Source organism: Phyllobates terribilis, unplaced genomic scaffold (assembly GCF_046119375.1).
Source record: "Phyllobates terribilis strain yellow unplaced genomic scaffold, ASM4611937v1 Scaffold_853__1_contigs__length_604787, whole genome shotgun sequence".
In the NCBI taxonomy this organism is placed as follows: domain Eukaryota; kingdom Metazoa; phylum Chordata; class Amphibia; order Anura; family Dendrobatidae; genus Phyllobates; species Phyllobates terribilis.
In genome coordinates this window covers 454,921-481,388 of record NW_027363613.1, presented here as the reverse complement: position 1 = coordinate 481,388, position 26,468 = coordinate 454,921, and the positions used below count along the sequence as shown (strand labels likewise).

Genomic DNA, 26,468 nt, shown 5'->3' with positions numbered 1-26,468 from the left:
TGGCCTTAGGATGGGGAATTTTTCAATTCCCGGTCGAAGGTCCGGGCAGTATTATACTGTGAAACCTTCACTATTTATTTAATTTCTTTGTCACTGTGTGTCCACTTATTCACGTGTGTCACGTCCTACTAGGATTTTGTCGGGATGCGGTTCCCTTACGGGTTCCTCTCTTGGCAGGTCTAGGGGGGGAGTGTGTGGCCATCAGGTTCCGCTCCCCCCTGAACCCCCCTGGCTCTCCTCTTTCGGGAGGAGAGCGTTGTTGGCTCCCCTCTTCCGGGAGGGGAGCACAGTCTTTGGCTCCCAGTGCCTTGCTCGGGTGAGAACTCGGGCAGGTGCTGGGGGTAAGATTGGGTCGCCTCTGGCTTCGGCTGGAGGTGGCTTTTTGTCCCTGTTCCTCGCTGTGGCCTTTTGGCTCGGAGGGACGGGGAATGGTTTGGGGGACCCTTCTCCTTTTGGAGAGGGTTTCAAGAAGACCAGCATCCTAGTGCACTTTTTTTGTGGCACTTGTCACTTTTTTAAGCGCACTCGGGTTTTGTACACGAATTCGGGCTTTCGATAAAAAAAAAAAAATCTGTTCTTATCAGTTTAATATCTGATACGTCCCCTATCTGGGGACCATATATTAAATGGATTTTTAGAACAGGGAGATGGAAAAAGAGCTTGCTCTGTCCACTCCACGCATTGACCTGGTATTGCAGTATCTCCAGGACCGGTGCACCCCTTCTTTAATGCAGTTTCTAAAATCAGAAAGAATTGAATTCAATGTTTTTGGTTCATTTTGCTTGTTTGTCGGATTTTGGGATGGACTCTTTGGCTTTGCTTTTCTTCTCCTCATTGGATTTTTCATGTTCAAAGTTGCAGAAGCCAGATTACAAGCTCATTTTGGTTCAACTTCAGCAACTGTGCATTGCATTGCCATGTAATGTGATGCAATGCTATCTTTCTAGCTCTCCCTTTTTACTTCCTTTTGGATAAACAGACATATTAGGCAAGCATTTTGGAGCTTTCACCTAAATAACTACAGGTGGTGAGATAAGCTGCACAATATAATTGACCTTTCAGTATATTGTTGCACACACACCATCTATTTAGCAAATGCCCTTGTTATCAACAGCAGCCTTTTAAACTCACCTGAGCTAACAGGTATGTGCGCTGGTTACTCTGCTGCGCTTAAAATTTCTTTTTTGGTTTGCTACAATGCCTTTTCTGAAACGTTGTCTCCTTCTGCTGGAACACTGACTTCTTTCATTTAATGCCTGCAGACTATAAAAGAGAACCCAACCCAAAAAGTTTGGTTGATTAGTCTGTGGCATTCTGTTAAACTGTTGCTTATGGCGGTCTCTGTGAGCTTCTCAGCGACATTCAGCCAGCCAGGTATCCTGCCTGCAGTAGATGGAATGTGGCAATGGAACGCTGGCTGCGCGTGTCATAATAGGCTCTGAGCCTTTATATACCTGTGCACAGCAGCAGCCACCTTCAGTCTGCTGCTGGACAGCCAGCAGCAGCAGCAGCAGGAGAGGTATGTAATCAGGAGCCCTCCTGCTAAGGGTAGACAGCTGCTCGTTCCACCCCAATCCCCGCCTTAATTGGTTCTCCTCCCTTCCAACGGTGTTGAGGCGGGTGGGAACAGCAGGGGGTGAAGGTGCTGTGTTTAAAGAGGTGGAGTTATGCAGATCTAAAACGCGTGGATTGCAGCAGCAGCAAGCCGAAAAGTGCAGGCATGTAAGGGATCTAGAGGTTGACAACATGTCTTCTTAACGGGAGTCCAGGAGCTCATCTCCACAAATGGACTTTTCAGGATCCTTGGGTGGCTCCGTAGTTTGAAACCAATTCTGGTTATCGCTTCTCGGCCTTTTGGCTAAGATCAAGTGTAGTATCTTTTGAAAAGGCGGTTTTGGATATTGGCCGCCCTAGTAGATTGATACATTATGCACACTGGGGTTTAGGCGCTTGTTAGTACGCCAGGTGGCTAATATAGTCATCTGGTGGAAAGCATGGCCCCCCAGGATCGACGCCATTGGGCCGGGGAAGATCGAAAGCCCGAAGTGTGAAGTGCCCCAGGAGTGGTGACCCTGGGGTGCCTTAACTCACTGGGATTGGGAACCCCACTTGAGTTTATGGCACATTTGCACAAGCACTTCAAATTTTCTTTCTTCGCACACACCCTTATTCCGGGCCTTCTGGCCTTAGGATGGGGAATTTTTCAATTCCCGGTCGAAGGTCCGGGCAGTATTATACTGTGAAACCTTCACTATTTATTTAATTTCTTTGTCACTGTGTGTCCACTTATTCACGTGTGTCACGTCCTACTAGGATTTTGTCGGGATGCGGTTCCCTTACGGGTTCCTCTCTTGGCAGGTCTAGGGGGGGAGTGTGTGGCCATCAGGTTCCGCTCCCCCCTGAACCCCCCTGGCTCTCCTCTTTCGGGAGGAGAGCGTTGTTGGCTCCCCTCTTCCGGGAGGGGAGCACAGTCTTTGGCTCCCAGTGCCTTGCTCGGGTGAGAACTCGGGCAGGTGCTGGGGGTAAGATTGGGTCGCCTCTGGCTTCGGCTGGAGGTGGCTTTTTGTCCCTGTTCCTCGCTGTGGCCTTTTGGCTCGGAGGGACGGGGAATGGTTTGGGGGACCCTTCTCCTTTTGGAGAGGGTTTCAAGAAGACCAGCATCCTAGTGCACTTTTTTTGTGGCACTTGTCACTTTTTTAAGCGCACTCGGGTTTTGTACACGAATTCGGGCTTTCGATAAAAAAAAAAAAATCTGTTCTTATCAGTTTAATATCTGATACGTCCCCTATCTGGGGACCATATATTAAATGGATTTTTAGAACAGGGAGATGGAAAAAGAGCTTGCTCTGTCCACTCCACGCATTGACCTGGTATTGCAGTATCTCCAGGACCGGTGCACCCCTTCTTTAATGCAGTTTCTAAAATCAGAAAGAATTGAATTCAATGTTTTTGGTTCATTTTGCTTGTTTGTCGGATTTTGGGATGGACTCTTTGGCTTTGCTTTTCTTCTCCTCATTGGATTTTTCATGTTCAAAGTTGCAGAAGCCAGATTACAAGCTCATTTTGGTTCAACTTCAGCAACTGTGCATTGCATTGCCATGTAATGTGATGCAATGCTATCTTTCTAGCTCTCCCTTTTTACTTCCTTTTGGATAAACAGACATATTAGGCAAGCATTTTGGAGCTTTCACCTAAATAACTACAGGTGGTGAGATAAGCTGCACAATATAATTGACCTTTCAGTATATTGTTGCACACACACCATCTATTTAGCAAATGCCCTTGTTATCAACAGCAGCCTTTTAAACTCACCTGAGCTAACAGGTATGTGCGCTGGTTACTCTGCTGCGCTTAAAATTTCTTTTTTGGTTTGCTACAATGCCTTTTCTGAAACGTTGTCTCCTTCTGCTGGAACACTGACTTCTTTCATTTAATGCCTGCAGACTATAAAAGAGAACCCAACCCAAAAAGTTTGGTTGATTAGTCTGTGGCATTCTGTTAAACTGTTGCTTATGGCGGTCTCTGTGAGCTTCTCAGCGACATTCAGCCAGCCAGGTATCCTGCCTGCAGTAGATGGAATGTGGCAATGGAACGCTGGCTGCGCGTGTCATAATAGGCTCTGAGCCTTTATATACCTGTGCACAGCAGCAGCCACCTTCAGTCTGCTGCTGGACAGCCAGCAGCAGCAGCAGCAGGAGAGGTATGTAATCAGGAGCCCTCCTGCTAAGGGTAGACAGCTGCTCGTTCCACCCCACCCCCCGCCTTAATTGGTTCTCCTCCCTTCCAACGGTGTTGAGGCGGGTGGGAACAGCAGGGGGTGAAGGTGCTGTGTTTAAAGAGGTGGAGTTATGCAGATCTAAAACGCGTGGATTGCAGCAGCAGCAAGCCGAAAAGTGCAGGCATGTAAGGGATCTAGAGGTTGACAACATGTCTTCTTAACGGGAGTCCAGGAGCTCATCTCCACAAATGGACTTTTCAGGATCCTTGGGTGGCTCCGTAGTTTGAAACCAATTCTGGTTATCGCTTCTCGGCCTTTTGGCTAAGATCAAGTGTAGTATCTGTTCTTTTAAGAACACAAGAGCTACGATCTACACTTGACGAGAGCGATCGAACTCGGAAGGAGAAGAGCTTCGGAGCCCAGCTGACATCGGAGAACGAAGGCGGATATCGGTGGGAGGAAGAAGCTCTAAAGAATCCAGAAGAAGACGAAGACTCGGAGAAGAATCGGGCTGTCCTGTGGAATCTTCGAGGAAGAAAATCATCGAGACAAAGACCTTTCGGGGAATTTGTCCAGAACACGACGGGAGAAGAATCTGCATAGCTCCACCCATTCCGGGAAGAGTTCCAGATCCAGCTCCAAGAAGTAACTGCAGGAGGAAAGCCATGGCAAGCGCTGCGAGGAAGGCCGAAAAGAAGAGCCTGGAGCTGGGGACAGCCAGGAGGGCCCAGCCAGGAGCCGATTCTGACCCCAAGGACTCTGCCTCCACGACTGGCCAGCAGAAGGGACCCCAGAATCCCCGCCACGAAGCTCCAGCCCTGGAGCCATGGATGCGGCAGACGGTGGCCCTGAAGCTGAAGGAAGTGGATGGGAGGGTGCCGGACATGTCCTCGGACGTGTTCTGCCAGAAGATGCTGCTGGATCGAGGCTTCTCCAGGTCGGACACCCTCAGCATCCAGACCTTCTTGACGGGGATCTTCTTCGTCACCTTCGCCACTGTGAACACCTGCAGGAGGTTCTGGGAAATGGTAAGCGCAAAAGGACCGGATAATTCTTTCTCTGCCTTTACAGGTAGCTGCCCTATCCAGAGGGATGAAAGGAGGATCACGGTCTCCATGCGCAACCCGCACACCCCAGGCCAAGACATCTGTACCTTCCTGAGACGCTTCTGTTTGGTTGTGAAGGAACCCTCTCACATCCTGAATGGACTCGGCTTCTGGACAGGTAAGTGGTCGGTGACCGTTAGACTTCACAGGGACCTGGCGTACTCAGACGGACTTCGGCACCTGCCCCCGACATTCTCCCTGGGCAACTCCTACGGCCTCATCTATTACCCGGACATGCCGCGGAACTGCAGGAGATGCGGCAAGAACGGCCACGAGATGAAGGACTGCAAGGAGCATGCCTGCAGGATTTGTCGAGTGACGGGACACAGCTCGAAGGACTGCCCGAAGAAGACGTCCTGCAACCTGTGTGGGCTGGCGGCTCATCTGTACAAGGATTGCCCCAGGCGTGAGAGATCCTGGGCATCGGTGGTTGCGACGACCCCAGCTACGGAGGACAAGGCCCCGACGACCAGGCCTGTGAAGGTCAAGGACGCGACGACCAAGGCCCCAGCGGCCAAGGCCGAGACGACCAAGGCCAAAGCGGTCAAGGAGTCGGTGGCCAAAGCCCCAGCGACGGTCCCAGCAGCTCCGAAGCAGAAGAAAAAGTCAAAGGAGGGTAAGAGTTCTGTCACCCCTCTCTCGATCCCTCCCCCTGCCACCCCCGTCCAACCCCCCCCCACCCCGGCCACCCCTGCTGAGGATTCCACTTCCTCTTCCTCCTTCCCCTACTCCTCAGCAGGTGTCCTTTCCCCTGCCCCGGCAGCCACTCTCCCTCCCCAGACCATGGTAGCGGTGGAATTAACCTTTCCTCCACCCGCCGCTATCTATTCCGAGGAGGATTTTCCCCTTCTTGTCTCCCCAGTTCCAACCCGGGGAAAGAGGAAGGTGGAGGACAGCCCTGCTACTGAATCCTCCAAAAAGAAGATTCTGGATTTCGTAGGCGAAAAGGAGGATACCCTCCCTGAGCCAGAAGAGATGGAGCACATGGTTGAGACCCTGGTGGCCGAGCCAGAAGAGGAGGAACTGGTGGTCGCCGAGATCGAGGCCGCACTGCTTGACCAGATGGAGGAAGAGGGCCTGCTGGTGATCCCGTCACCAGCAGTCAACACCGACGAGGGACCACCCGACCGGAGTGGTAACTAAGGTGTATTGCCTGCGCTAACTTTTTCTTTTTTCCCTACATGATGGCTAATATTAACTTATTTTCCATTAATGTCAGGAGCATCAAGGACAAGTTCAGACGTCAGACTATTTATGCCTTCCTTACTTCCCAGTTGTGTGATGTTTATATGTTGCAGGAATGTTCCCTTCCCTCCTCTAGGTCCTTCAAACATCTGGCCAGGGAGTGGTCCCACGGTCCATCCTACTGGTCCGGTGGGGGTGACTGCAAGTCTGCGGGGGTCGCAATTCTGATCAGGGGGGGCGCATTCACGCTTGAGTCCGTCCAGGAGCTCATCTGCGGCAGGGCTCTTGTTGTAGATGGCAACTGGGCGGGAGAACCTGTCAGGTTCATCAACGTGTATGCGTCCCCACTGAAGAATGAGCGTTTGGAGCTTTTCCAGACCCTGCGGCTTCAGCTTGCCACCACCAGGACCTTAGTGATGGCCGGGGATTTCAACTGCCCCATCGAGGAGGACGGTCGTAGTTCTGGCACATCTGCCAAGTTGGACATCACGTCCAAGCTGCTCATCGAGATGGTAACCGAGGCCTCTCTTCAGGACGTGGTGGGCTCCATGGGGAGAGGCTCCACGAACTATTCGTGGAGCCGACCCGATGGCTCACTCCGCTCCAGGATTGACTTTGTGTTCACCTCTCGGGCAGTCAGGCAGAGTAGGCACTCGATGGTCTCCTGCTTCTTCTCCGACCACAGAGCCATTCACTTACAAGGTGTCCTCGGCGACGGTTTTCCGTCCGGCCCCGGCTCCTGGAAGCTGAATTGTGCTCTGCTGGCTCAGGATGAAGTCGTGGAGGAGCTGAGAGCAGCCTACGCAATGTGGCAGTCCTACAAGGGTAGCTTCCAAACAGTCTCTGATTGGTGGGAATATGTTAAACTTGAGTTTCGCTGTTTCTTTCAGGCCAAGGGTCGACAACAGGCGTGTGAGAAGAGGAGGGACTTCAGAGGGCTGCAGCGCAAGCTGCGGTCGCTGCAGGACCTTCTTCACTGCGGCTGGGACGTGAGGGAGGAGCTGGAGGAGACCAAGAAGAGCCTGAAAAGGCACTTTGAGGAGGAGTCCAAGCGAATCATCTTCCGTTCCAAAGTGGAGAATCTGGAGAAGGGTGAGAAATGTAACTCATTCTTTTTCAGGAAACTTCATGCCGGTCACACGCCCCTGAACGAGCTGCGAGACGAGAGCGTAAACATGCGACGTGGGAAGGAGGACGTGATGAGGGTCGTCAGCGACTTCTACAGCGAACTCTACTCCCACAAGACTACCGACCCCGACGCTGCTGATAAGTTCCTGTCAGGTATCACTAACCATCTTGATCCTGCAGGCACGGCAGCCTTGGACAAACCTCTGATGGTGGGCGAATTGCTCTCTGCCGCTAAATCCTTTAGGACCGGCAGGACCCCGGGCAGTGATGGTCTTCCAGCGGAGCTCTATGTAGCGCTGGGAGACCTCATCTGTCCGGACCTGTTGGACCTGTACGAGGAGATGGTGGTGGAGGGTAGAATGCCTCCATCTTTGAGGGAAGGAATGGTCACGATCCTGTACAAGCGGAAGGGAGAGAGGTGCGACCTGAGGAATTGGCGTCCCATCACTCTGCTCAACGTGGACTACAAGATCCTGGCCAAGACGATGGCGACACGACTTAAGACGGTCATCGGACGGATCATCCACCCGGACCAGACCTGCGGCATCCCTGGACGTCGCATCGCAGACAGCCTCGCTCTCGTGCGGGACACGGTCGAGTACATCAAGGTCCGCCGCGCACACGCGGCCCTGGTCTCCTTGGATCAGGAGAAGGCCTTCGACCGGGTTTCCCACGAGTTCATGGGCCGAGCTCTGCACCAGTTAGGTTTGGGTAACATGTTTTGTTCGTATGTCCGTCTGATGTATTTTGATATCCACAGCTCGGTGTTGGTGAACGGCTGGAAGACTGACCCCTTCCCTGTCCTCTCTGGGGTCAGACAAGGCTGCCCTCTATCACCTCTTCTTTTTGTTTGTGTTATAGAACTCTTCGCAGAGGCTATCCGGCAGAATGGAGAGATCAGAGGGATCACCGCACCGGGTCCGGGACGACACGAGGTCAAGTGCTCGCTCTACATGGACGACGTCACCGTCTTCTGCGCTGATCGTGGTTCAGTCGACGCCCTCGTCCAGACGTGTGAGAGGTTCGGCCGGGCTTCAGGGGCCAAAGTCAACTGCAGGAAGTCGGAAGCCATGCTCTTCGGGGATTGGCAGCCGGCCTCCTCCGCCCCCTTCCCCTTCAACATTCAACCGGATTTCCTCAAGGTGCTGGGAGTCTGGTTCGGGAAGGAAGGAGCGGCCCTCAAGTCCTGGCAAGAACGCTTGGCCAAGGTGAAGCAACGGATCGGACTCTGGAGCCTCAGACACCTCACTTGTGAGGGTAAGGCACTCATCCTGCGTAATGAGGTCCTGCCCGTCTTGCAGTACACGGCACAGGCCTGGCCCCCACACGTCACTGTGTGCAGGGCCATTACCAGGACAGTGTTTCACTTTGTCTGGGGATCCAAGATGGACAGAGTCAGGCGGGCCGTCATGTACAAGGAGCCTCGCAAGGGTGGGAAGGGCGTTCCAGATATCCCCACCCTCCTGCGATCCTCTTTTGTGTGTGATTGTGTCCGCCGGACTTTGCAAGTCAAGAATGGCTCCGCGGGCAGGTCCATGTCTCGCTTCTTCCTGCTTCCTCTTTGGAGGCGACTCGGCTGGGACAAGTGGGACAGCTCCTTCCCCTACAACTGGACGACGCCATGGTTCTACGGAGACGTCGTTCGATTTGTGGGGGAGCATCAACTGGAGGGACTCAAGCCCGACTTGTGGAAGCCCAAAACTATCCACAAGCTAATCAGAGCCAAGGATGACGTGGAGAACATCACAGGACTTCACCAGGACACGCTGGAGACTGTGTGGACAAATGTGTCGTCTGACAGGCTGACCAACGGGCACAAGGACTTGTCGTGGATGGCGATTCAGGGCGGACTGCCCGTCCGGTCATTCATGCATGCCCGGAACCTGTGCAAGACCCGGTACTGCCCAAGGTGCCCCTTCGTGGAGGAAACATCTTTGCACACTTTTTGGGACTGCGGATTTGCACAGCGCCTATTGACTGCACTTGAGGACGACCTGAGGAACTCTGTCCCCAGGGCGAGCCTATCGCACCATTCTGTGCTTTACGGACTCTTCCCTGGGGTTCATACCGTCGGAGCCATCCAGGAGGCTTGGCGCCTTATGAACTGCTTCAAGGATGCCGTTTGGGTCGCCAGGAACCGGCTCATCTTGAGGAGGGAGAGGATGTCCATCCAGGACTGCCGCAGGCTGATCCACAGCCTGCTCAGAGACTATTCCATCATGGACGGTCCGGAGGACGAGGACGAGGACTAAACCCCTCCTCCCCCTCTCCCCTTATGTGTCTTGTCTTTCAATAAAGCTTCGGGCCTGTGATTTTCCCCTCCCCATCCCCTTTTTCCCAATCCCCATCCCTTATCACGGTTCGTCGTACTGTATTGATTGACATGCTTTTTCTTTCAGATTGAGTGTTTTGTGTAGCATAGGGGTGTGATGTGTCTAGTTAGTGCGTCGTATCCTCATGCTATGTAAATATGATGTAGAATTCTGTGTGTACTGGGCTGCGGCACTGTACACTGTCTGTTAACTTATTTTTTGTGCTAATAAAAGATATATTCAATCAAAAAATCTGTTCTTATCAGTTTAATATCTGATACGTCCCCTATCTGGGGACCATATATTAAATGGATTTTTAGAACAGGGAGATGGAAAAAGAGCTTGCTCTGTCCACTCCACGCATTGACCTGGTATTGCAGTATCTCCAGGACCGGTGCACCCCTTCTTTAATGCAGTTTCTAAAATCAGAAAGAATTGAATTCAATGTTTTTTGTTCATTTTGCTTGTTTGTCGGATTTTGGGATGGACTCTTTGGCTTTGCTTTTCTTCTCCTCATTGGATTTTTCATGTTCAAAGTTGCAGAAGCCAGATTACAAGCTCATTTTGGTTCAACTTCAGCAACTGTGCATTGCATTGCCATGTAATGTGATGCAATGCTATCTTTCTAGCTCTCCCTTTTTACTTCCTTTTGGATAAACAGACATATTAGGCAAGCATTTTGGAGCTTTCACCTAAATAACTACAGGTGGTGAGATAAGCTGCACAATATAATTGACCTTTCAGTATATTGTTGCACACACACCATCTATTTAGCAAATGCCCTTGTTATCAACAGCAGCCTTTTAAACTCACCTGAGCTAACAGGTATGTGCGCTGGTTACTCTGCTGCGCTTAAAATTTCTTTTTTGGTTTGCTACAATGCCTTTTCTGAAACGTTGTCTCCTTCTGCTGGAACACTGACTTCTTTCATTTAATGCCTGCAGACTATAAAAGAGAACCCAACCCAAAAAGTTTGGTTGATTAGTCTGTGGCATTCTGTTAAACTGTTGCTTATGGCGGTCTCTGTGAGCTTCTCAGCGACATTCAGCCAGCCAGGTATCCTGCCTGCAGTAGATGGAATGTGGCAATGGAACGCTGGCTGCGCGTGTCATAATAGGCTCTGAGCCTTTATATACCTGTGCACAGCAGCAGCCACCTTCAGTCTGCTGCTGGACAGCCAGCAGCAGCAGCAGCAGGAGAGGTATGTAATCAGGAGCCCTCCTGCTAAGGGTAGACAGCTGCTCGTTCCACCCCACCCCCCGCCTTAATTGGTTCTCCTCCCTTCCAACGGTGTTGAGGCGGGTGGGAACAGCAGGGGGTGAAGGTGCTGTGTTTAAAGAGGTGGAGTTATGCAGATCTAAAACGCGTGGATTGCAGCAGCAGCAAGCCGAAAAGTGCAGGCATGTAAGGGATCTAGAGGTTGACAACATGTCTTCTTAACGGGAGTCCAGGAGCTCATCTCCACAAATGGACTTTTCAGGATCCTTGGGTGGCTCCGTAGTTTGAAACCAATTCTGGTTATCGCTTCTCGGCCTTTTGGCTAAGATCAAGTGTAGTATCTGTTCTTATCAGTTTAATATCTGATACGTCCCCTATCTGGGGACCATATATTAAATGGATTTTTAGAACAGGGAGATGGAAAAAGAGCTTGCTCTGTCCACTCCACGCATTGACCTGGTATTGCAGTATCTCCAGGACCGGTGCACCCCTTCTTTAATGCAGTTTCTAAAATCAGAAAGAATTGAATTCAATGTTTTTTGTTCATTTTGCTTGTTTGTCGGATTTTGGGATGGACTCTTTGGCTTTGCTTTTCTTCTCCTCATTGGATTTTTCATGTTCAAAGTTGCAGAAGCCAGATTTCAAGCTCATTTTGGTTCAACTTCAGCAACTGTGCATTGCATTGCCATGTAATGTGATGCAATGCTATCTTTCTAGCTCTCCCTTTTTACTTCCTTTTGGATAAACAGACATATTAGGCAAGCATTTTGGAGCTTTCACCTAAATAACTACAGGTGGTGAGATAAGCTGCACAATATAATTGACCTTTCAGTATATTGTTGCACACACACCATCTATTTAGCAAATGCCCTTGTTATCAACAGCAGCCTTTTAAACTCACCTGAGCTAACAGGTATGTGCGCTGGTTACTCTGCTGCGCTTAAAATTTCTTTTTTGGTTTGCTACAATGCCTTTTCTGAAACGTTGTCTCCTTCTGCTGGAACACTGACTTCTTTCATTTAATGCCTGCAGACTATAAAAGAGAACCCAACCCAAAAAGTTTGGTTGATTAGTCTGTGGCATTCTGTTAAACTGTTGCTTATGGCGGTCTCTGTGAGCTTCTCAGCGACATTCAGCCAGCCAGGTATCCTGCCTGCAGTAGATGGAATGTGGCAATGGAACGCTGGCTGCGCGTGTCATAATAGGCTCTGAGCCTTTATATACCTGTGCACAGCAGCAGCCACCTTCAGTCTGCTGCTGGACAGCCAGCAGCAGCAGCAGCAGGAGAGGTATGTAATCAGGAGCCCTCCTGCTAAGGGTAGACAGCTGCTCGTTCCACCCCACCCCCCGCCTTAATTGGTTCTCCTCCCTTCCAACGGTGTTGAGGCGGGTGGGAACAGCAGGGGGTGAAGGTGCTGTGTTTAAAGAGGTGGAGTTATGCAGATCTAAAACGCGTGGATTGCAGCAGCAGCAAGCCGAAAAGTGCAGGCATGTAAGGGATCTAGAGGTTGACAACATGTCTTCTTAACGGGAGTCCAGGAGCTCATCTCCACAAATGGACTTTTCAGGATCCTTGGGTGGCTCCGTAGTTTGAAACCAATTCTGGTTATCGCTTCTCGGCCTTTTGGCTAAGATCAAGTGTAGTATCTGTTCTTATCAGTTTAATATCTGATACGTCCCCTATCTGGGGACCATATATTAAATGGATTTTTAGAACAGGGAGATGGAAAAAGAGCTTGCTCTGTCCACTCCACGCATTGACCTGGTATTGCAGTATCTCCAGGATCGGTGCACCCCTTCTTTAATGCAGTTTCTAAAATCAGAAAGAATTGAATTCAATGTTTTTTGTTCATTTTGCTTGTTTGTCGGATTTTGGGATGGACTCTTTGGCTTTGCTTTTCTTCTCCTCATTGGATTTTTCATGTTCAAAGTTGCAGAAGCCAGATTACAAGCTCATTTTGGTTCAACTTCAGCAACTGTGCATTGCATTGCCATGTAATGTGATGCAATGCTATCTTTCTAGCTCTCCCTTTTTACTTCCTTTTGGATAAACAGACATATTAGGCAAGCATTTTGGAGCTTTCACCTAAATAACTACAGGTGGTGAGATAAGCTGCACAATATAATTGACCTTTCAGTATATTGTTGCACACACACCATCTATTTAGCAAATGCCCTTGTTATCAACAGCAGCCTTTTAAACTCACCTGAGCTAACAGGTATGTGCGCTGGTTACTCTGCTGCGCTTAAAATTTCTTTTTTGGTTTGCTACAATGCCTTTTCTGAAACGTTGTCTCCTTCTGCTGGAACACTGACTTCTTTCATTTAATGCCTGCAGACTATAAAAGAGAACCCAACCCAAAAAGTTTGGTTGATTAGTCTGTGGCATTCTGTTAAACTGTTGCTTATGGCGGTCTCTGTGAGCTTCTCAGCGACATTCAGCCAGCCAGGTATCCTGCCTGCAGTAGATGGAATGTGGCAATGGAACGCTGGCTGCGCGTGTCATAATAGGCTCTGAGCCTTTATATACCTGTGCACAGCAGCAGCCACCTTCAGTCTGCTGCTGGACAGCCAGCAGCAGCAGCAGCAGGAGAGGTATGTAATCAGGAACCCTCCTGCTAAGGGTAGACAGCTGCTCGTTCCACCCCACCCCCCGCCTTAATTGGTTCTCCTCCCTTCCAACGGTGTTGAGGCGGGTGGGAACAGCAGGGGGTGAAGGTGCTGTGTTTAAAGAGGTGGAGTTATGCAGATCTAAAACGCGTGGATTGCAGCAGCAGCAAGCCGAAAAGTGCAGGCATGTAAGGGATCTAGAGGTTGACAACATGTCTTCTTAACGGGAGTCCAGGAGCTCATCTCCACAAATGGACTTTTCAGGATCCTTGGGTGGCTCCGTAGTTTGAAACCAATTCTGGTTATCGCTTCTCGGCCTTTTGGCTAAGATCAAGTGTAGTATCTGTTCTTATCAGTTTAATATCTGATACGTCCCCTATCTGGGGACCATATATTAAATGGATTTTTAGAACAGGGAGATGGAAAAAGAGCTTGCTCTGTCCACTCCACGCATTGACCTGGTATTGCAGTATCTCCAGGACCGGTGCACCCCTTCTTTAATGCAGTTTCTAAAATCAGAAAGAATTGAATTCAATGTTTTTTGTTCATTTTGCTTGTTTGTCGGATTTTGGGATGGACTCTTTGGCTTTGCTTTTCTTCTCCTCATTGGATTTTTCATGATCAAAGTTGCAGAAGCCAGATTACAAGCTCATTTTGGTTCAACTTCAGCAACTGTGCATTGCATTGCCATGTAATATGATGCAATGCTATCTTTCTAGCTCTCCCTTTTTACTTCCTTTTGGATAAACAGACATATTAGGCAAGCATTTTGGAGCTTTCACCTAAATAACTACAGGTGGTGAGATAAGCTGCACAATATAATTGACCTTTCAGTATATTGTTGCACACACACCATCTATTTAGCAAATGCCCTTGTTATCAACAGCAGCCTTTTAAACTCACCTGAGCTAACAGGTATGTGCGCTGGTTACTCTGCTGCGCTTAAAATTTCTTTTTTGGTTTGCTACAATGCCTTTTCTGAAACGTTGTCTCCTTCTGCTGGAACACTGACTTCTTTCATTTAATGCCTGCAGACTATAAAAGAGAACCCAACCCAAAAAGTTTGGTTGATTAGTCTGTGGCATTCTGTTAAACTGTTGCTTATGGCGGTCTCTGTGAGCTTCTCAGCGACATTCAGCCAGCCAGGTATCCTGCCTGCAGTAGATGGAATGTGGCAATGGAACGCTGGCTGCGCGTGTCATAATAGGCTCTGAGCCTTTATATACCTGTGCACAGCAGCAGCCACCTTCAGTCTGCTGCTGGACAGCCAGCAGCAGCAGCAGCAGGAGAGGTATGTAATCAGGAGCCCTCCTGCTAAGGGTAGACAGCTGCTCGTTCCACCCCACCCCCCGCCTTAATTGGTTCTCCTCCCTTCCAACGGTGTTGAGGCGGGTGGGAACAGCAGGGGGTGAAGGTGCTGTGTTTAAAGAGGTGGAGTTATGCAGATCTAAAACGCGTGGATTGCAGCAGCAGCAAGCCGAAAAGTGCAGGCATGTAAGGGATCTAGAGGTTGACAACATGTCTTCTTAACGGGAGTCCAGGAGCTCATCTCCACAAATGGACTTTTCAGGATCCTTGGGTGGCTCCGTAGTTTGAAACCAATTCTGGTTATCGCTTCTCGGCCTTTTGGCTAAGATCAAGTGTAGTATCTGTTCTTATCAGTTTAATATCTGATACGTCCCCTATCTGGGGACCATATATTAAATGGATTTTTAGAACAGGGAGATGGAATAAGAGCTTGCTCTGTCCACTCCACGCATTGACCTGGTATTGCAGTATCTCCAGGACCGGTGCACCCCTTCTTTAATGCAGTTTCTAAAATCAGAAAGAATTGAATTCAATGTTTTTTGTTCATTTTGCTTGTTTGTCGGATTTTGGGATGGACTCTTTGGCTTTGCTTTTCTTCTCCTCATTGGATTTTTCATGTTCAAAGTTGCAGAAGCCAGATTACAAGCTCATTTTGGTTCAACTTCAGCAACTGTGCATTGCATTGCCATGTAATGTGATGCAATGCTATCTTTCTAGCTCTCCCTTTTTACTTCCTTTTGGATAAACAGACATATTAGGCAAGCATTTTGGAGCTTTCACCTAAATAACTACAGGTGGTGAGATAAGCTGCACAATATAATTGACCTTTCAGTATATTGTTGCACACACACCATCTATTTAGCAAATGCCCTTGTTATCAACAGCAGCCTTTTAAACTCACCTGAGCTAACAGGTATGTGTGCTGGTTACTCTGCTGCGCTTAAAATTTCTTTTTTGGTTTGCTACAATGCCTTTTCTGAAACGTTGTCTCCTTCTGCTGGAACACTGACTTCTTTCATTTAATGCCTGCAGACTATAAAAGAGAACCCAACCCAAAAAGTTTGGTTGATTAGTCTGTGGCATTCTGTTAAACTGTTGCTTATGGCGGTCTCTGTGAGCTTCTCAGCGACATTCAGCCAGCCAGGTATCCTGCCTGCAGTAGATGGAATGTGGCAATGGAACGCTGGCTGCGCGTGTCATAATAGGCTCTGAGCCTTTATATACCTGTGCACAGCAGCAGCCACCTTCAGTCTGCTGCTGGACAGCCAGCAGCAGCAGCAGCAGGAGAGGTATGTAATCAGGAGCCCTCCTGCTAAGGGTAGACAGCTGCTCGTTCCACCCCACCCCCCGCCTTAATTGGTTCTCCTCCCTTCCAACGGTGTTGAGGCGGGTGGGAACAGCAGGGGGTGAAGGTGCTGTGTTTAAAGAGGTGGAGTTATGCAGATCTAAAACGCGTGGATTGCAGCAGCAGCAAGCCGAAAAGTGCAGGCATGTAAGGGATCTAGAGGTTGACAACATGTCTTCTTAACGGGAGTCCAGGAGCTCATCTCCACAAATGGACTTTTCAGGATCCTTGGGTGGCTCCGTAGTTTGAAACCAATTCTGGTTATCGCTTCTCGGCCTTTTGGCTAAGATCAAGTGTAGTATCTTTCGAAAAGGCGGTTTTGGATGTTGGCCGCCCTAGTAGATTGATACATTATGCACACTGGGGTTTAGGCGCTTGTTAGTACGCCAGGTGGCTAATATAGTCATCTGGTGGAAAGCATGGCCCCCCAGGATCGACGCCATTGGGCCGGGGAAGATCGAAAGCCCGAAGTGTGAAGTGCCCCAGGAGTGGTGACCCTGGGGTGCCTTAACTCACTGGGATTGGGAACCCCACTTGAGTTTATGGCACATTTGCACAAGCACTTCAAATTTTCTTTCTTCGCACACACCCTTATTCCGGGCCTTCTGGCCTTAGGATGGGGAATTTTTCAATTCCCGGTCGAAGGTCCGGGCAGTATTATACTGTGAAACCTTCACTATTTATTTAATTTCTTTGTCACTGTGTGTCCACTTATTCACGTGTGTCACGTCCTACTAGGATTTTGTCGGGATGCGGTTCCCTTACGGGTTCCTCTCTTGGCAGGTCTAGGGGGGGAGTGTGTGGCCATCAGGTTCCGCTCCCCCCTGAACCCCCCTGGCTCTCCTCTTTCGGGAGGAGAGCGTTGTTGGCTCCCCTCTTCCGGGAGGGGAGCACAGTCTTTGGCTCCCAGTGCCTTGCTCGGGTGAGAACTCGGGCAGGTGCTGGGGGTAAGATTGGGTCGCCTCTGGCTTCGGCTGGAGGTGGCTTTTTGTCCCTGTTCCTCACTGTGGCCTTTTGGCTCGGAGGGACGGGGAATGGTTTGGGGGACCCTTCTCCTTTTGGAGAGGGTTTCAAGAAGACCAGCATCCTAGTGCACTTTTTTTGTGGCACTTGTCACTTTTTTAAGCGCACTCGGGTTTTGTACACGAATTCGGGCTTTCGATAAAAAAAAAAAATCTGTTCTTATCAGTTTAATATCTGATACGTCCCCTATCTGGGGACCATATATTAAATGGATTTTTAGAACAGGGAGATGGAAAAAGAGCTTGCTCTGTCCACTCCACGCATTGACCTGGTATTGCAGTATCTCCAGGACCGGTGCACCCCTTCTTTAATGCAGTTTCTAAAATCAGAAAGAATTGAATTCAATGTTTTTTGTTCATTTTGCTTGTTTGTCGGATTTTGGGATGGACTCTTTGGCTTTGCTTTTCTTCTCCTCATTGGATTTTTCATGTTCAAAGTTGCAGAAGCCAGATTACAAGCTCATTTTGGTTCAACTTCAGCAACTGTGCATTGCATTGCCATGTAATGTGATGCAATGCTATCTTTCTAGCTCTCCCTTTTTACTTCCTTTTGGATAAACAGACATATTAGGCAAGCATTTTGGAGCTTTCACCTAAATAACTACAGGTGGTGAGATAAGCTGCACAATATAATTGACCTTTCAGTATATTGTTGCACACACACCATCTATTTAGCAAATGCCCTTGTTATCAACAGCAGCCTTTTAAACTCACCTGAGCTAACAGGTATGTGCGCTGGTTACTCTGCTGCGCTTAAAATTTCTTTTTTGGTTTGCTACAATGCCTTTTCTGAAACGTTGTCTCCTTCTGCTGGAACACTGACTTCTTTCATTTAATGCCTGCAGACTATAAAAGAGAACCCAACCCAAAAAGTTTGGTTGATTAGTCTGTGGCATTCTGTTAAACTGTTGCTTATGGCGGTCTCTGTGAGCTTCTCAGCGACATTCAGCCAGCCAGGTATCCTGCCTGCAGTAGATGGAATGTGGCAATGGAACGCTGGCTGCGCGTGTCATAATAGGCTCTGAGCCTTTATATACCTGTGCACAGCAGCAGCCACCTTCAGTCTGCTGCTGGACAGCCAGCAGCAGCAGCAGCAGGAGAGGTATGTAATCAGGAGCCCTCCTGCTAAGGGTAGACAGCTGCTCGTTCCACCCCACCCCCCGCCTTAATTGGTTCTCCTCCCTTCCAACGGTGTTGAGGCGGGTGGGAACAGCAGGGGGTGAAGGTGCTGTGTTTAAAGAGGTGGAGTTATGCAGATCTAAAACGCGTGGATTGCAGCAGCAGCAAGCCGAAAAGTGCAGGCATGTAAGGGATCTAGAGGTTGACAACATGTCTTCTTAACGGGAGTCCAGGAGCTCATCTCCACAAATGGACTTTTCAGGATCCTTGGGTGGCTCCGTAGTTTGAAACCAATTCTGGTTATCGCTTCTCGGCCTTTTGGCTAAGATCAAGTGTAGTATCTTTCGAAAAGGCGGTTTTGGATGTTTGCCGCCCTAGTAGATTGATACATTATGCACACTGGGGTTTAGGCGCTTGTTAGTACGCCAGGTGGCTAATATAGTCATCTGGTGGAAAGCATGGCCCCCCAGGATCGACGCCATTGGGCCGGGGAAGATCGAAAGCCCGAAGTGTGAAGTGCCCCAGGAGTGGTGACCCTGGGGTGCCTTAACTCACTGGGATTGGGAACCCCACTTGAGTTTATGGCACATTTGCACTAGCACTTCAATATTTCTTTCTTCACACACACCCTTATTCCGGGCCTTCTGGCCTTAGGATGGGGAATTTTTCAATTCCCGGTCGAAGGTCCGGGCAGTATTATACTGTGAAACCTTCACTATTTATTTAATTTTTTTTTATCACTGTGTGTCCACTTTTTCACGTGTGTCCACGTCCTTACTAGGATTTTGTCGGGATGCGGTTCCCTTACGGGTTCCTCTCTTGGCAGGTCTAGGGGGGGAGTGTGTGGCCATCAGGTTCCGCTCCCCCCTGAACCCCCCTGGCTCTCCTCTTTCGGGAGGAGAGCGTTGTTGGCTCCCCTCTTCCGGGAGGGGAGAACAGTCTTTGGCTCCCAGTGCCTTGCTCGGGTGAGAACTCGGGCAGGTATTGAGGGTAAGATTGGGTCGCCTCTGGCTCCGGCTGGAGGTGGCTATTTGTCCCTGTGCCTCGCTGTGGCCTTCTGGCTCGGAGGGACGGGGAATGGTTTGGGGGACCCTTCTCCTTTTGGAGAGGGTTTCAAGAAGACCAGCATCCTAGTGCACTTTTTTTTTGTGGCACTTGTCACTTTTTTAAGCGCACTCGGGTTTTGTACACGAATTCGGGCTTTCGATAAAAAAAAAAAAAAATCTGTTCTTATCAGTTTAATATCTGATACGTCCCCTATCTGGGGACCATATATTAAATGGATTTTTAGAACAGGGAGATGGAAAAAGAGCTTGCTCTGTCCACTCCACGCATTGACCTGGTATTGCAGTATCTCCAGGACCGGTGCACCCCTTCTTTAATGCAGTTTCTAAAATCAGAAAGAATTGAATTCAATGTTTTTTGTTCATTTTGCTTGTTTGTCGGATTTTGGGATGGACTCTTTGGCTTTGCTTTTCTTCTCCTCATTGGATTTTTCATGTTCAAAGTTGCAGAAGCCAGATTACAAGCTCATTTTGGTTCAACTTCAGCAACTGTGCATTGCATTGCCATGTAATGTGATGCAATGCTATCTTTCTAGCTCTCCCTTTTTACTTCCTTTTGGATAAACAGACATATTAGGCAAGCATTTTGGAGCTTTCACCTAAATAACTACAGGTGGTGAGATAAGCTGCACAATATAATTGACCTTTCAGTATATTGTTGCACACACACCATCTATTTAGCAAATGCCCTTGTTATCAACAGCAGCCTTTTAAACTCACCTGAGCTAACAGGTATGTGCGCTGGTTACTCTGCTGCGCTTAAAATTTCTTTTTTCGTTTGCTACAATGCCTTTTCTGAAACGTTGTCTCCTTCTGCTGGAACACTGACTTCTTTCATTTAATGCCTGCAGACTATAAAAGAGAACCCAACCCAAAAAGTTTGGTTGATTAGTCTGTGGCATTCTGTTAAACTGTTGCTTATGGCGGTCTCTGTGAGCTTCTCAGCGACATTCAGCCAGCCAGGTATCCTGCCTGCAGTAGATGGAATGTGGCAATGGAACGCTGGCTGCGCGTGTTATAATAGGCTCTGAGCCTTTATATACCTGTGCACAGCAGCAGCCACCTTCAGTCTGCTGCTGGACAGCCAGCAGCAGCAGCAGCAGGAGAGGTATGTAATCAGGAGCCCTCCTGCTAAGGGTAGACAGCTGCTCGTTCCACCCCACCCCCCGCCTTAATTGGTTCTCCTCCCTTCCAACGGTGTTGAGGCGGGTGGGAACAGCAGGGGGTGAAGGTGCTGTGTTTAAAGAGGTGGAGTTATGCAGATCTAAAACGCGTGGATTGCAGCAGCAGCAAGCCGAAAAGTGCAGGCATGTAAGGGATCTAGAGGTTGACAACATGTCTTCTTAACGGGAGTCCAGGAGCTCATCTCCACAAATGGACTTTTCAGGATCCTTGGGTGGCTCCGTAGTTTGAAACCAATTCTGGTTATCGCTTCTCGGCCTTTTGGCTAAGATCAAGTGTAGTATCTGTTCTTATCAGTTTAATATCTGATACGTCCCCTATCTGGGGACCATATATTAAATGGATTTTTAGAACAGGGAGATGGAAAAAGAGCTTGCTCTGTCCACTCCACGCATTGACCTGGTATTGCAGTATCTCCAGGACCGGTGCACCCCTTCTTTAATGCAGTTTCTAAAATCAGAAAGAATTGAATTCAATGTTTTTTGTTCATTTTGCTTGTTTGTCGGATTTTGGGATGGACTCTTTGGCTTTGCTTTTCTTCTCCTCATTGGATTTTTCATGTTCAAAGTTGCAGAAGCCAGATTACAAGCTCATTTTGGTTCAACTTCAGCAACTGTGCATTGCATTGCCATGTAATGTGATGCAATGCTATCTTTCTAGCTCTCCCTTTTTACTTCCTTTTGGATAAACAGACATATTAGGCAAGCATTTTGGAGCTTTCACCTAAATAACTACAGGTGGTGAGATAAGCTGCACAATATAATTGACCTTTCAGTATATTGTTGCACACACACCATCTATTTAGCAAATGCCCTTGTTATCAACAGCAGCCTTTTAAACTCACCTGAGCTAACAGGTATGTGCGCTGGTTACTCTGCTGCGCTTAAAATTTCTTTTTTGGTTTGCTACAATGCCTTTTCTGAAACGTTGTCTCCTTCTGCTGGAACACTGACTTCTTTCATTTAATGCCTGCAGACTATAAAAGAGAACCCAACCCAAAAAGTTTGGTTGATTAGTCTGTGGCATTCTGTTAAACTGTTGCTTATGGCGGTCTCTGTGAGCTTCTCAGCGACATTCAGCCAGCCAGGTATCCTGCCTGCAGTAGATGGAATGTGGCAATGGAACGCTGGCTGCGCGTGTCATAATAGGCTCTGAGCCTTTATATACCTGTGCACAGCAGCAGCCACCTTCAGTCTGCTGCTGGACAGCCAGCAGCAGCAGCAGCAGGAGAGGTATGTAATCAGGAGCCCTCCTGCTAAGGGTAGACAGCTGCTCGTTCCACCCCACCCCCCGCCTTAATTGGTTCTCCTCCCTTCCAACGGTGTTGAGGCGGGTGGGAACAGCAGGGGGTGAAGGTGCTGTGTTTAAAGAGGTGGAGTTATGCAGATCTAAAACGCGTGGATTGCAGCAGCAGCAAGCCGAAAAGTGCAGGCATGTAAGGGATCTAGAGGTTGACAACATGTCTTCTTAACGGGAGTCCAGGAGCTCATCTCCACAAATGGACTTTTCAGGATCCTTGGGTGGCTCCGTAGTTTGAAACCAATTCTGGTTATCGCTTCTCGGCCTTTTGGCTAAGATCAAGTGTAGTATCTGTTCTTATCAGTTTAATATCTGATACGTCCCCTATCTGGGGACCATATATTAAATGGATTTTTAGAACAGGGAGATGGAAAAAGAGCTTGCTCTGTCCACTCCACGCATTGACCTGGTATTGCAGTATCTCCAGGACCGTTGCACCCCTTCTTTCAGGTCCATGTCTCGCTTCTTCCTGCTTCCTCTTTGGAGGCGACTCGGCTGGGACAAGTGGGACAGCTCCTTCCCCTACAACTGGACGACGCCATGGTTCTACGGAGACGTCGTTCGATTTGTGGGGGAGCATCAACTGGAGGGACTCAAGCCCGACTTGTGGAAGCCCAAAACTATCCACAAGCTAATCAGAGCCAAGGATGACGTGGAGAACATCACAGGACTTCACCAGGACACGCTGGAGACTGTGTGGACAAATGTGTCGTCTGACAGGCTGACCAACGGGCACAAGGACTTGTCGTGGATGGCGATTCAGGGCGGACTGCCCGTCCGGTCATTCATGCATGCCCGGAACCTGTGCAAGACCCGGTACTGCCCAAGGTGCCCCTTCGTGGAGGAAACATCTTTGCACACTTTTTGGGACTGCGGATTTGCACAGCGCCTATTGACTGCACTTGAGGACGACCTGAGGAACTCTGTCCCCAGGGCGAGCCTATCGCACCATTCTGTGCTTTATGGACTCTTCCCTGGGGTTCATACCGTCGGAGCCATCCAGGAGGCTTGGCGCCTTATGAACTGCTTCAAGGATGCCCTTTGGGTCGCCAGGAACCGGCTCATCTTGAGGAGGGAGAGGATGTCCATCCAGGACTGCCGCAGGCTGATCCACAGCCTGCTCAGAGACTATTCCATCATGGACGGTCCGGAGGACGAGGATGAGGACTAAACCCCTCCTCCCCCTCTCCCCTTATGTGTCTTGTCTTTCAATAAAGCTTCGGGCCTGTGATTTTCCCCTCCCCATCCCCTTTTTCCCGATCCCTATCCCTTATCACGGTTCGTCGTACTGTATTGATTGATATGCTTTTTCTTTCAGATTGAGTGTTTTGTGTAGCATAGGGGTGTGATGTGTCTAGTTAGTGCGTCGTATCCTCATGCTATGTAAATATGATGTAGAATTCTGTGTGTACTGGGCTGCGGCACTGTACACTGTCTGTTAACTTATTTTTTGTGCTAATAAAAGATATATTCAATCAAAAAAATCTGTTCTTATCAGTTTAATATCTGATACGTCCCCTATCTGGGGACCATATATTAAATGGATTTTTAGAACAGGGAGATGGAAAAAGAGCTTGCTCTGTCCACTCCACGCATTGACCTGGTATTGCAGTATCTCCAGGACCGGTGCACCCCTTCTTTAATGCAGTTTCTAAAATCAGAAAGAATTGAATTCAATGTTTTTGGTTCATTTTGCTTGTTTGTCGGATTTTGGGATGGACTCTTTGGCTTTGCTTTTCTTCTCCTCATTGGATTTTTCATGTTCAAAGTTGCAGAAGCCAGATTACAAGCTCATTTTGGTTCAACTTCAGCAACTGTGCATTGCATTGCCATGTAATGTGATGCAATGCTATCTTTCTAGCTCTCCCTTTTTACTTCCTTTTGGATAAACAGACATATTAGGCAAGCATTTTGGAGCTTTCACCTAAATAACTACAGGTGGTGAGATAAGCTGCACAATATAATTGACCTTTCAGTATATTGTTGCACACACACCATCTATTTAGCAAATGCCCTTGTTATCAACAGCAGCCTTTTAAACTCACCTGAGCTAACAGGTATGTGCGCTGGTTACTCTGCTGCGCTTAAAATTTCTTTTTTGGTTTGCTACAATGCCTTTTCTGAAACGTTGTCTCCTTCTGCTGGAACACTGACTTCTTTCATTTAATGCCTGCAGACTATAAAAGAGAACCCAACCCAAAAAGTTTGGTTGATTAGTCTGTGGCATTCTGTTAAACTGTTGCTTATGGCGGTCTCTGTGAGCTTCTCAGCGACATTCAGCCAGCCAGGTATCCTGCCTGCAGTAGATGGAATGTGGCAATGGAACGCTGGCTGCGCGTGTCATAATAGGCTCTGAGCCTTTATATACCTGTGCACAGCAGCAGCCACCTTCAGTCTGCTGCTGGACAGCCAGCAGCAGCAGCAGCAGGAGAGGTATGTAATCAGGAGCCCTCCTGCTAAGGGTAGACAGCTGCTCGTTCCACCCCACCCCCCGCCTTAATTGGTTCTCCTCCCTTCCAACGGTGTTGAGGCGGGTGGGAACAGCAGGGGGTGAAGGTGCTGTGTTTAAAGAGGTGGAGTTATGCAGATCTAAAACGCGTGGATTGCAGCAGCAGCAAGCCGAAAAGTGCAGGCATGTAAGGGATCTAGAGGTTGACAACATGTCTTCTTAACGGGAGTCCAGGAGCTCATCTCCACAAATGGACTTTTCAGGATCCTTGGGTGGCTCCGTAGTTTGAAACCAATTCTGGTTATCGCTTCTCGGCCTTTTGGCTAAGATCAAGTGTAGTATCTGTTCTTATCAGTTTAATATCTGATACGTCCCCTATCTGGGGACCATATATTAAATGGATTTTTAGAACAGGGAGATGGAAAAAGAGCTTGCTCTGTCCACTCCACGCATTGACCTGGTATTGCAGTATCTCCAGGACCGGTGCACCCCTTCTTTAATGCAGTTTCTAAAATCAGAAAGAATTGAATTCAATGTTTTTTGTTCATTTTGCTTGTTTGTCGGATTTTGGGATGGACTCTTTGGCTTTGCTTTTCTTCTCCTCATTGGATTTTTCATGTTCAAAGTTGCAGAAGCCAGATTACAAGCTCATTTTGGTTCAACTTCAGCAACTGTGCATTGCATTGCCATGTAATGTGATGCAATGCTATCTTTCTAGCTCTCCCTTTTTACTTCCTTTTGGATAAACAGACATATTAGGCAAGCATTTTGGAGCTTTCACCTAAATAACTACAGGTGGTGAGATAAGCTGCACAATATAATTGACCTTTCAGTATATTGTTGCACACACACCATCTATTTAGCAAATGCCCTTGTTATCAACAGCAGCCTTTTAAACTCACCTGAGCTAACAGGTATGTGCGCTGGTTACTCTGCTGCGCTTAAAATTTCTTTTTTGGTTTGCTACAATGCCTTTTCTGAAACGTTGTCTCCTTCTGCTGGAACACTGACTTCTTTCATTTAATGCCTGCAGACTATAAAAGAGAACCCAACCCAAAATGTTTGGTTGATTAGTCTGTGGCATTCTGTTAAACTGTTGCTTATGGCGGTCTCTGTGAGCTTCTCAGCGACATTCAGCCAGCCAGGTATCCTGCCTGCAGTAGATGGAATGTGGCAATGGAACGCTGGCTGCGCGTGTCATAATAGGCTCTGAGCCTTTATATACCTGTGCACAGCAGCAGCCACCTTCAGTCTGCTGCTGGACAGCCAGCAGCAGCAGCAGCAGGAGAGGTATGTAATCAGGAGCCCTCCTGCTAAGGGTAGACAGCTGCTCGTTCCACCCCACCCCCCGCCTTAATTGGTTCTCCTCCCTTCCAACGGTGTTGAGGCGGGTGGGAACAGCAGGGGGTGAAGGTGCTGTGTTTAAAGAGGTGGAGTTATGCAGATCTAAAACGCGTGGATTGCAGCAGCAGCAAGCCGAAAAGTGCAGGCATGTAAGGGATCTAGAGGTTGACAACATGTCTTCTTAACGGGAGTCCAGGAGCTCATCTCCACAAATGGACTTTTCAGGATCCTTGGGTGGCTCCGTAGTTTGAAACCAATTCTGGTTATCGCTTCTCGGCCTTTTGGCTAAGATCAAGTGTAGTATCTGTTCTTATCAGTTTAATATCTGATACGTCCCCTATCTGGGGACCATATATTAAATGGATTTTTAGAACAGGGAGATGGAAAAAGAGCTTGCTCTGTCCACTCCACGCATTGACCTGGTATTGCAGTATCTCCAGGACCGGTGCACCCCTTCTTTAATGCAGTTTCTAAAATCAGAAAGAATTGAATTCAATGTTTTTTGTTCATTTTGCTTGTTTGTCGGATTTTGGGATGGACTCTTTGGCTTTGCTTTTCTTCTCCTCATTGGATTTTTCATGTTCAAAGTTGCAGAAGCCAGATTACAAGCTCATTTTGGTTCAACTTCAGCAACTGTGCATTGCATTGCCATGTAATGTGATGCAATGCTATCTTTCTAGCTCTCCCTTTTTACTTCCTTTTGGATAAACAGACATATTAGGCAAGCATTTTGGAGCTTTCACCTAAATAACTACAGGTGGTGAGATAAGCTGCACAATATAATTGACCTTTCAGTATATTGTTGCACACACACCATCTATTTAGCAAATGCCCTTGTTATCAACAGCAGCCTTTTAAACTCACCTGAGCTAACAGGTATGTGCGCTGGTTACTCTGCTGCGCTTAAAATTTCTTTTTTGGTTTGCTACAATGCCTTTTCTGAAACGTTGTCTCCTTCTGCTGGAACACTGACTTCTTTCATTTAATGCCTGCAGACTATAAAAGAGAACCCAACCCAAAATGTTTGGTTGATTAGTCTGTGGCATTCTGTTAAACTGT

At 48.3% G+C, this 26,468-nt stretch overlaps 14 non-coding genes and 4 pseudogenes across 14 annotated transcripts; all 18 read left to right on the top strand.

The window, feature by feature from the left end:
• Window positions 1–538: 538 nt before the first annotated feature.
• On the top strand, window positions 539–723 carry LOC141240496 (U2 spliceosomal RNA). The gene has a single exon (XR_012305737.1). It is a non-coding gene; the product is annotated as a U2 spliceosomal RNA (small nuclear RNA).
• A 1,115-nt stretch (window positions 724–1,838) lies between these two features.
• Window positions 1,839–1,930, top strand: LOC141240532 (U2 spliceosomal RNA; annotated as a pseudogene).
• A 789-nt stretch (window positions 1,931–2,719) lies between these two features.
• Window positions 2,720–2,904, top strand: LOC141240495 (U2 spliceosomal RNA). The gene has a single exon (XR_012305736.1). It is a non-coding gene; the product is annotated as a U2 spliceosomal RNA (small nuclear RNA).
• A 1,115-nt stretch (window positions 2,905–4,019) lies between these two features.
• LOC141240521 (U2 spliceosomal RNA) lies at window positions 4,020–4,097 on the top strand (annotated as a pseudogene).
• Window positions 4,098–9,661: 5,564 nt separating this feature from the next.
• On the top strand, window positions 9,662–9,854 carry LOC141240476 (U2 spliceosomal RNA). The gene has a single exon (XR_012305722.1). It is a non-coding gene; the product is annotated as a U2 spliceosomal RNA (small nuclear RNA).
• Window positions 9,855–10,969: 1,115 nt separating this feature from the next.
• Window positions 10,970–11,160, top strand: LOC141240420 (U2 spliceosomal RNA). The gene has a single exon (XR_012305669.1). It is a non-coding gene; the product is annotated as a U2 spliceosomal RNA (small nuclear RNA).
• Window positions 11,161–12,275: 1,115 nt separating this feature from the next.
• LOC141240337 (U2 spliceosomal RNA) lies at window positions 12,276–12,466 on the top strand. The gene has a single exon (XR_012305587.1). It is a non-coding gene; the product is annotated as a U2 spliceosomal RNA (small nuclear RNA).
• A 1,115-nt stretch (window positions 12,467–13,581) lies between these two features.
• LOC141240419 (U2 spliceosomal RNA) lies at window positions 13,582–13,772 on the top strand. Its single transcript, XR_012305668.1, has one exon. It is a non-coding gene; the product is annotated as a U2 spliceosomal RNA (small nuclear RNA).
• A 1,115-nt stretch (window positions 13,773–14,887) lies between these two features.
• LOC141240451 (U2 spliceosomal RNA) lies at window positions 14,888–15,078 on the top strand. Its single transcript, XR_012305698.1, has one exon. It is a non-coding gene; the product is annotated as a U2 spliceosomal RNA (small nuclear RNA).
• Window positions 15,079–16,193: 1,115 nt separating this feature from the next.
• LOC141240543 (U2 spliceosomal RNA) lies at window positions 16,194–16,285 on the top strand (annotated as a pseudogene).
• Window positions 16,286–17,074: 789 nt separating this feature from the next.
• On the top strand, window positions 17,075–17,258 carry LOC141240487 (U2 spliceosomal RNA). The gene has a single exon (XR_012305730.1). It is a non-coding gene; the product is annotated as a U2 spliceosomal RNA (small nuclear RNA).
• Window positions 17,259–18,373: 1,115 nt separating this feature from the next.
• LOC141240540 (U2 spliceosomal RNA) lies at window positions 18,374–18,465 on the top strand (annotated as a pseudogene).
• Window positions 18,466–19,260: 795 nt separating this feature from the next.
• LOC141240512 (U2 spliceosomal RNA) lies at window positions 19,261–19,447 on the top strand. The gene has a single exon (XR_012305749.1). It is a non-coding gene; the product is annotated as a U2 spliceosomal RNA (small nuclear RNA).
• Window positions 19,448–20,562: 1,115 nt separating this feature from the next.
• On the top strand, window positions 20,563–20,753 carry LOC141240418 (U2 spliceosomal RNA). The gene has a single exon (XR_012305667.1). It is a non-coding gene; the product is annotated as a U2 spliceosomal RNA (small nuclear RNA).
• Window positions 20,754–21,868: 1,115 nt separating this feature from the next.
• LOC141240456 (U2 spliceosomal RNA) lies at window positions 21,869–22,059 on the top strand. The gene has a single exon (XR_012305703.1). It is a non-coding gene; the product is annotated as a U2 spliceosomal RNA (small nuclear RNA).
• A 1,000-nt stretch (window positions 22,060–23,059) lies between these two features.
• Window positions 23,060–23,253, top strand: LOC141240478 (U2 spliceosomal RNA). Its single transcript, XR_012305724.1, has one exon. It is a non-coding gene; the product is annotated as a U2 spliceosomal RNA (small nuclear RNA).
• Window positions 23,254–24,368: 1,115 nt separating this feature from the next.
• Window positions 24,369–24,559, top strand: LOC141240417 (U2 spliceosomal RNA). Its single transcript, XR_012305666.1, has one exon. It is a non-coding gene; the product is annotated as a U2 spliceosomal RNA (small nuclear RNA).
• A 1,115-nt stretch (window positions 24,560–25,674) lies between these two features.
• Window positions 25,675–25,865, top strand: LOC141240416 (U2 spliceosomal RNA). Its single transcript, XR_012305665.1, has one exon. It is a non-coding gene; the product is annotated as a U2 spliceosomal RNA (small nuclear RNA).
• The last annotated feature ends 603 nt before the right edge of the window (window positions 25,866–26,468 follow it).